Source organism: Silene latifolia, chromosome 1 (assembly GCF_048544455.1).
Source record: "Silene latifolia isolate original U9 population chromosome 1, ASM4854445v1, whole genome shotgun sequence".
In the NCBI taxonomy this organism is placed as follows: Eukaryota; Viridiplantae; Streptophyta; class Magnoliopsida; order Caryophyllales; family Caryophyllaceae; genus Silene; species Silene latifolia.
In genome coordinates this window covers 140,800,769-140,809,791 of record NC_133526.1, presented here as the reverse complement: position 1 = coordinate 140,809,791, position 9,023 = coordinate 140,800,769, and the positions used below count along the sequence as shown (strand labels likewise).

The 9,023-nt window shown below is 41.3% G+C and overlaps 1 non-coding gene across 1 annotated transcript; it reads left to right on the top strand.

Annotated features, from left to right (window-relative positions):
- The first annotated feature begins 4,979 nt into the window (after positions 1–4,979).
- Positions 4,980–5,088, top strand: LOC141620751 (small nucleolar RNA R71). Its single transcript, XR_012532029.1, has one exon. It is a non-coding gene; the product is annotated as a small nucleolar RNA R71 (small nucleolar RNA).
- Positions 5,089–9,023: the final 3,935 nt, after the last annotated feature.

Below are 9,023 nucleotides of genomic sequence, written 5' to 3'. Positions count from 1 at the left end.
TAAAATAAATTCCTGCAGAAATCATCAAAGGCGTACAATTTTCCCAAACCAAAAAATTGCAAATGCATGAAATTAAAGGAAACAAAACAAGAAAACTTAAAATGCAAATTGAATGAAATAACAAAATAGAAATCCTGAATTACAAAAAAGATACAACTGGGTTGCCTCCCAGTTAGCGCTGGTTTAAGAGGTCCCGCACGACCCTTTTACCTCACTTTTCATCATCTGATAGCGGGTCAAAGTACAAAACCTCGACCTTCCCAACATATGCATCTGATCCATGATAGTGCTTCACATATTGGCCATTTACCTTGAACCTTTCTCCAGCAGAAGTCTCCAATTCAACTGATTCGAACTTTGTGACAGCTGTGACCGTATAGGGGCCGGTCCACCTGGATTTCAGCTTACCAGGAAATAAACGGATACGAGCGTTAAATAGAAGTACCTTATCGCCAATATGGAACTCGCGCTTGATGATTCTCTTGTCGTGCCAGCGCTTTGATTTCTCCTTGTATATCCTCGCATTGTCATAGGCCAGCAGCCTAAATTCCTCTAGCTCATTCAGCTGTGTCATGCGTTTCTCACGAGAGAGGTTAGGATCCAAATTCAAATCACAAATAGCCCACCAAGACTTACGCTCTAACTCGACAGGTAAATGACATGTCTTACCATAAATCAATCGGTATGGTGACATCCCGATTGGCGTTTTAAACGCAGTTCTATAAGCCCATAAGACATCAGCTAACTTAAGACTCCAATCTTTCCGTGATTTAGAAACAACTTTAGCTAAGACTTCCTTCAATTCTCTGTTAGAAACCTCAACCTGACCACTAGTTTGGGGATGATACCCCAAACCTCTACGATGTTGGACACCGAATTTAGTCAATAAAGCACTAAGTTGTTTCTCTTTAAAATGCATTCCCCCATCGCTAATGACAACCCGAGGGACACCAAAACGAGGGAAAATAATCTTTTTAAACAATTTAATCACGGCCTTTGCATCGCAATGGGGAGTAGCAATAGCTTCTACCCATTTGGATACATAATCTACAGCTACGAGGATATATTTATTACCTTGACTGCTCGAAAAAGGTCCTTGATAATCAATGCCCCAGACATCGAAAATCTCAACCTCAAGAATGCCTACCTGTGGCATCTCATGTCTCTTGGAAATATTCCCCGATCTTTGACAAGCATCGCACTCAGCAACAAAACTGCGACAATCTGCATATAAAGTAGGCCAATAAAAACCAGATTGGAGTACCTTAGCTACGGTCCTGGACGGACCGTGATGACCACCATAAGCAGAAGAGTGGCAAGCCTCTAGGATATCCTTCACCTCCCACTGAGGTACGCATCTTCGGATGAGACCGTCTGCGCATTCCTTGAAGACATAGGGATCATCCCAAAAATATTGCCTAGCATCATAGGCAAACCGCTTCTTCTGCTGCCATGAAAGCTCGGGTGGTATCCTACCTGTCACAGCAAAGTTAGCAAAATCAGCAAACCACGGAGGTGGATAAGACCCTGAAGTAGTAATAGCTAACAAACTCTCATCAGGGAAAGAATCATTAATAGGCAATAAATCCTCCCTTTCGTCGGCGGCGAGGCAGACGAGATAGGTGGTCGGCTACCACATTCTCTCGCTCCTTTCTTATCTCTCGATCTCCAAATCAAACTCCCGCAAAAGGAGTATCCACCTCAAAAGCCTCGGCCAGTATCTTTCTTAATAAAAAGAGTCTTCAACGCTGCATGGTCAGTATAAACAATAACCTTAGAACCTAACAAATAAGACCGAAATTTGTCTAAGGCAAAAACAACAGCTAGAAACTCTTTCTCAGTGGTAAAATAGTTGACTTGAGCCTCATCTAGAGTTCGGCTCACATAGTATATGCATTCAAAGCTTTATTCTTTATTTGTCCCTTAACCGCACCGATAGCATAATCGCGGCATCACACATGATCTCAAATGGGAGGTCCCAATCGGTAATTTGAATGATTGGCGCCGAAACTAGGGCCTCCTTTAACCTGTTAAAAGCGACATGGCACTCATCAGTAAATTCAAAGACAGCATCCTTAAGGAGCAATTGTGTAAGTGGTTTAGCAATTTTTGAAAAATCCTTAATGAAACGCCGGTAGAAACCAGCGTGACCAAGGAAACTCCTCACTCCTTTAACATTCACGGGAGGAGGTAATTGCTCAATCACTTGCACCTTTGCTTTGTCAACATGTATACCTTTATCAGAAATCAGATGCCCTAACACAACTCCCTCATTGACCATAAACTGACACTTTTCCCAGTTTAAAACAAGATTAACATCTATACAACGCTGCATGACTTTATCAAGGTTAGCTAAACAACGATCAAAGTCACTACCATAAACTGAGAAATCATCCATGAATACTTCCATAATATTCTCTATATAATCAGAAAAAATCCCCATCATGCACCTCTCGAAAGGTAGGGGCGTTACACAATCCGAAAGGCATTCTACGATACGCAAAAACACCCTGTGGACAGGTAAAAGTAGTCTTACTCGATCGTCCAGGATGAATAGGGATCCGAAAGAACCACGAATATCCGTCTAGAAAACAGAAAAATTTATTAGAAGCAAGTCTTTCAGTCATTTGGTCAACAAAAGGGAGGGGGAAATGGTCTTTCTTGGTGGCGGCATTCAACTGTCTATAATCAATGCACATCCGCCACCCTGTCACTACTCGAGTTGGTATTAATTCATTTTTATCATTTTTAACCAAGGTAGTCCCTCCTTTCTTCGGGACTACCTGAACTGGGCTAACCCACTTGGAGTTGCCAACTGTATAAATAATACCTGCATCAAGTAGTTTCATCACCTCGGCCATAACAACTTCCTGCATCTTCGGGTTCAACTTGCGTTGACCCTGTCTGTAAGGCTTGTGGCCTTCTTCCAGCTCTATCCTATGCATACGGACATCGTGGTGATGCCCTTAATGTCATCCAATGAGTAACCCAAAGCCTTCCTGTTTTTTTCTTAAGTACACACATCAAAGGCATTTGGTCATCATTGAGCTTAGAGCTAACAATAGCCGGGTCTTGCTCCGTATCATCTAGAAAAACATACTTAAGATTAGGAGGAAGTGGCTTACGCTCAGGCACCTTTACCTCTACAAAGATAGACAGAATCGGCTTCAATGGTGTAGCAAGTGTTCACCAAATTATCGTTGGCCAGGCTCAAAAGCATCTCATCTTCTTCTTCATTGAGCTCGTAGCTCTCCATTGAGGCAACCAAAGCATCTGGCTCCTCAGCATTCTCCACTGTATTACCTGCACACTGATATGAATGGGTTAGATCAGCTAGGGGATCCTTGGCTAAGGATTCCCTCCAATTACAAGTAACAACCCTGTCAACAATATCAATGGAATAACACGTATCTTCATCAGCAGGTTCAGTTGCCTTGTGAGCAAGACTGAACTCAATGGTGTCATCCCCTACCTCTAAGGTGATGGTTCCGCGTTTGACATCTATCACAAATTTGTATGTAAGAACGGTCTGCCTAAAATAATAGGTATCGACTATCCTCCGCAATGTCCGAACAACGAAATCGACAGAATAAAAAACTTACCCACTCGAACGGGTACATCCTCTAGAACACCTATAGGTCTCAGAGTCGATCTATTTGCCATTTGAACGGTAATATCGGTCACCTTAAGTCTACCAATGTTTAACCTTTCGCAAACAGAATACGGCATGACACTAACACTGGCCCCTAAGTCACAAAGGGCCTTTCCAATTACGTGGTTACCTATAGTGCAAGGAATTGAAAAACTACCCGGGTCCTTTAATTTAGGTGGCATATTAACTTGTGAAAGAGCATTACATTCCTCCACAAACGCAACATTACCATCATCACGAAAATATCTCTTACGATTCAAAATATCTTTCATAAATTTAGCGTAAGAGGGTACCTGGGTAATTAAATCAGTGAAAGGAACCGTTACCTCGAGATTCTAGACCATCTCCAGAAACTTACCAAACTTACGCTCCAGCTTGGTAGCCTTTAAACGCTCCGGATACGGGACTGCAACACTGGCCGTAGGATCAGTAACCTTCGGCTTCCGTAGGTTTAAAACCCCCGTCAAATCATCAATGAGTGACGAATCATGCAAACTAGTTGACGGATTTGCATCCTCGCTCGGAGATCCAATCGATCGATCGGTATGGTTGGTCGATCGACCAAGCAGCCGGGTGGCGTGAACAGTTCTGTCGTAATTAGCGTCATCGGTATCTCGTCGATCGATCGAGGATGTTGGTCGATCGATGGATGTGCTAGGTGTGAATAGTTTCGACCAGAAACTATTTTTTTTCGACAATTGATCGATCGATCGGGAATGTTGGTCGATCGACTGAATTATCGCATTCGATTCGTTTTTGCATCGAATTCAAACGAGCTTCTTCATCATTTCCCGAGTCTTCCTTTGGCTTGTCGGGACTTTCATAAGAAAGGCCACTTCAGAGATTGATGGCATTGATCGTCTCAACCGGCCCTTCACATTTAATTGAAGAATTAGCGGCTTGCTTAGCCTCCATATTCTCCAATTGTTTCACAAAATTCCGTGAGGACTCAATCCCATTTGCTTCCATATTCGCCACTTGAACCAAAAGGAGTTGGACCATCTCTCTTAACTTCTCGATCTCATCAGAGTTTTGAACAGGAATCTCGACTTTCTCCTTGGAAGCTTGTAAATCTCGAGTTTCTCGAGACGGGTAGAAATGGAAGTTATAAGTGTCACAACAAAGATCATGTCTTCACTTTGCTTTCGTGACTTTCGACGTGAACTTCCAAACTCAGCTTTATGGACCGCCATCTCCTCAATGGTGTTCCAACCTTTACTTTGACCGGTATTATTTTGAAACCCGCCATTAGCAAAATGCATCCAAGATGACCTTGTAATCATCATATAAAGCATTGTAAAATAGGTTGCAAAGATACCATTGCTGGAAACCATGATGAGGGACAGCTCTGACCAAACTTTTGAAACGTCCCCATGCTTCACAAAAATCTTCGTCGGCTCCTTGCTGAAAACTCGTGATTTTACCCTTCAAGGCATCAGTCTTTGAAAGCGGGAAGTACTTCTTGTAGAAGGCTAGTGCTAAAGATGTCCAATCAGTGACTCCAGCTGCTACTCTATCGAGGTAGCGATACCAATCTCGCACCGAATTCTTCAAGGAGTATAAGAACATAAATCCCTTTACTTCATCTTGAGTTACCCCCTCCGGTATAGGTATTGAACAGCAATAGTCCGTGAAAATTTCCATATGTTTCAAGGGGTCTTCATCGCGGACTGCTGAACCGGTTTCGTTCCACTAAATCAATATAAGAGGAACGAAACTCGAATTTACCGGTAGTAGGGGTAGGTAACTGGCGCCCCTTTGGAAGGTGGTGCTCCTTTGGCTGAAAATTATCATATATCGTAGCCATAAGTTCCAAAGTGAGAGTACTCAAGTCTTCCTCTCAAAAACCTGTCTTCTAACTGTGCAAAAGCAAAACTAGAAGCAAAGGTAAGCAACGGCCTCAAGGAACAAAAGTTCCTTGAGGCAAGAAAAATAAACTAAAATAAAGCAAATAGAATTACACCGTCTCCCCGGCAACGGCGCCAAAATTTGATACCGTCGTTTAGTACCAAAATTAAATTTATAATTCCAAACTAAAACTATAGCTAGTGATAGTAAGGGTCGAACCACAGAGAGACAAGGTTGATTTTGTTTGCTATTCTTCAGTCTAAAAAGTAACGATTAATTGGGGGTTTTGAAATTGATTGATTAACTGGCTAACTGCTAAAATAAATATTCTTAACAAGATAAAAAGAGGATCGGGAATTTCGGTTCACCATGGCAAATAACAGGTCAGTCAAGCAGCAGAGGTCTCATAATACGGTCTCAGGGAAAATAAGCTAGTCTTTCGATCAAAGCTCAAATAACCTCACGGTCTAATAATTCCCTAGAATTTATCAAAGCTTTCACTCAAGAGAAATTCTAAATCTAACGATAAATCAAATTACCAATCTTTCAATCTAGCAAAGAAATCTATCAAAAGATAACAAGATCAATACGGAAGAACTCATGCTACACAACAGTCCTAATTTCATACCATGGCTCACCTAATTCCCAATCAAAGGAATTACCTACGCATAATCATAACTACACTAATTGCGAAATTAATAAATAAGAACAAATTCAACATGATGGAATCTAACTAGAACAAAGGGAAGAAATTCAATTGCTGAAATCAAATGAATGAAACAAGAATCAAAATAACAAGGGAAAAACAAGAAAGAGGAAGGATTGCATAAAAAAGCTTACTAATTGAATTCCAAGAACAAAGCATTCGAATCAAGGTTTCCGTCTGAAGCTAGATCTGAAAACTAAGTTTTTCCAGAATGAAAAGCATAACCTAAAAGTTGCTGCGTTCTACTAATAAAAAGATACTGAAAGTTAATTACAAGTTTGGGCTTTTAAAAGTCTAACACGGAAAAATAAATATCAGCTCGAAATCAGGTCGATCGACTGGTCAGCACGGTCGATCGACTGATTACTCGAACGAAAGAGCTTCACATCGAACTCCGGTGGTCGATCGATGAAAGGCTTAGTCGATCGATCGAAAATGCTGTGCAGTGGCTCCTTGTTGCTTCCAATCAACTCTTCACTCCTTGCACGCATCCCAAGGTGAGTGAATGAACTCTCCTTCCTCTTGGCTTCCTTGAACTTGCTTCCGGAGGACGAATTTGGCTTGATTTAGCCTACTTCCACGCATTCCTACAATAAATCATAGAAAATGCAAAGTAAACCGTTTCGGGAGAAATAGCAGCCTTAAGCTACCAATTATGCGTAGAAATACATGCCAAAACCACAGATAAAGTGTATAGAATATGCACGTATCAGAACATATATAATCCAACTCCCTAGTGGTTTTGAGTTATTTTATATAACTGTTACTATGTACCCAGTTTATCTAAGAACATTATTTCTATTTCCGTACTCGATATAGACGGTTTTGCATTTTCAATAAAGGATAATACCTGTACTTTCTTTTTAATGAAATGATTTATGGCAAAGCAGTTTCCATTAATGGAATTTACATCTTAGATCAAACCACGGAAGTATTACACGTGAATAATAAGAAATTAAAGGTTGGTGACAAAGATCAAACCTATCTATGGTATTGTCGAATGTGACACATAAATGAGAAACGCGTGAAGAAACTCATCGATAATGGGACTATTCCCGCATTCGAATTTTCTACATATGGCACGTGTGAATCATGTCTCATTTGCAAAATGACTCGAATTTCCTTCAAAGGTGTTGGAATGCGTGCTAGTGACCTATTAGGACTCATACATACTGATGTTTGTGGACCTATGTCAATTACTGCTAGAGATGGCTATAAATATTTTATCACTTTCACGGACGATTTGAGTAGATACGGATATGTCTACTTAATGAAGCATAAAAGTGAGTCCTTTGAGAAATTCAAGGTATACCAGAACAGGGTTGAAAACCAACTGGGTATAAAGGTTAAAGCACTCCTTTCAGATCGGGGTGGCGAATATCTTTCAAATGAGTTTGATCAACACCTTAAAGACTGTGGAATCGTTTTGCAGTTAACTCCACCTGGAACACCTCAATTAAGTGGTGTGTCCGAACGGAGAAATCGAACCTTACTTGATATGGTTCGATCCATGATGAGTCACACGGTAGTGCTTGATTCATTATGGGGTTTTGCTCTTTTGTCAGCTGCTCTTATACTTAACCGAAGTCCGACTAAAGCTGTCGACAAGACTCCATATGAAATGTGGAAGGGAACGGTCCCTAACTTGTCCTTTATTCGGGTTTGGGGCTGCGAGGCTTATGTCAAGTGGAGACACGAGGATAAGATCGGCCCGCGATCGGTCAAGACATACTTTATAGGTTATCCAAAAGGAACATTTGGTCATTACTTCTATTCGCCTACCGAACATTGAGTTTTTGTTGCGGCTAGTGCGACGTTCTTAGAGAAAGAATTTCTCGAGAACAAGACGAGTAATAGAACCTTCGAGCTGTCGGAGATTCTAGAACCAACAACCGAGGAACGGATGGAGGAAGTTGTTCCTCCAACTGATGACACAGTTCATATTCCTGAGGAACCTAGGAGGTCGGGTAGAGTCTCTAATCCTCCGGACAGATACATTGGTATGGTCGAGGAGAATGACGTTTTACTCCTTGAGAGTAATGAACCTGCTACCTATAAAGGTGCTATGGCCTGTTCCGACTCAAAGCTATGGCTCGACACCATGCAATCCGAGATGGACTCCATGTATGAGAATAACGTATGGGATCTAGTTGATTTACCTAATAAGGTACAACCTCTACAGTGTAAATGGCTTTACAAAATAAAGCATTCTGTAGACGCGCAACCAGATACCTATAAGGCACGACTTGTGGCAAAAGGTTTCACTCAAGTGCACGGATTGCATTATGATGAAATTTTTGCACCCGTAGTCATGTTACATTCCATTCGGATTATCTTAGCGATTGCCGCATTTCATGACTATGAAATTTGGAAAATGGATATGAAAACCGCCTTCTTAAACGGTTATTTGGAGGAAGAGTTGTACATGGTGCAACCCGAAGGTTTCATAGATCCTGAACATCCTAAGAAAGTATGCAAGCTTAACCATTCCATTTATGGACTTAAGCAAGCTTCTCGGAGTTGGAATCATCGTTTCGACCAGGTGATAAAAGAGTATGGTTTCACTCGATCGGTCAAAGAACCATGCTTATATATCAAGTCGAGTGGGAGCAAGATTGTATTCTTGATATTGTATGTTGATGACATACTCTTGTTTGGGAATGACATTCCTCTCCTATCTTCGGTTAAAGAATGGTTGAAGAACCATTTCCAGATGAAAGATCTGGGTGAGGCACAACGCATTTTGGGAATCCGTATCTACCGAGATAGATCACGACGGACGTTATCACTAAGTCAGGAGTCTTATTTGGATAAGAT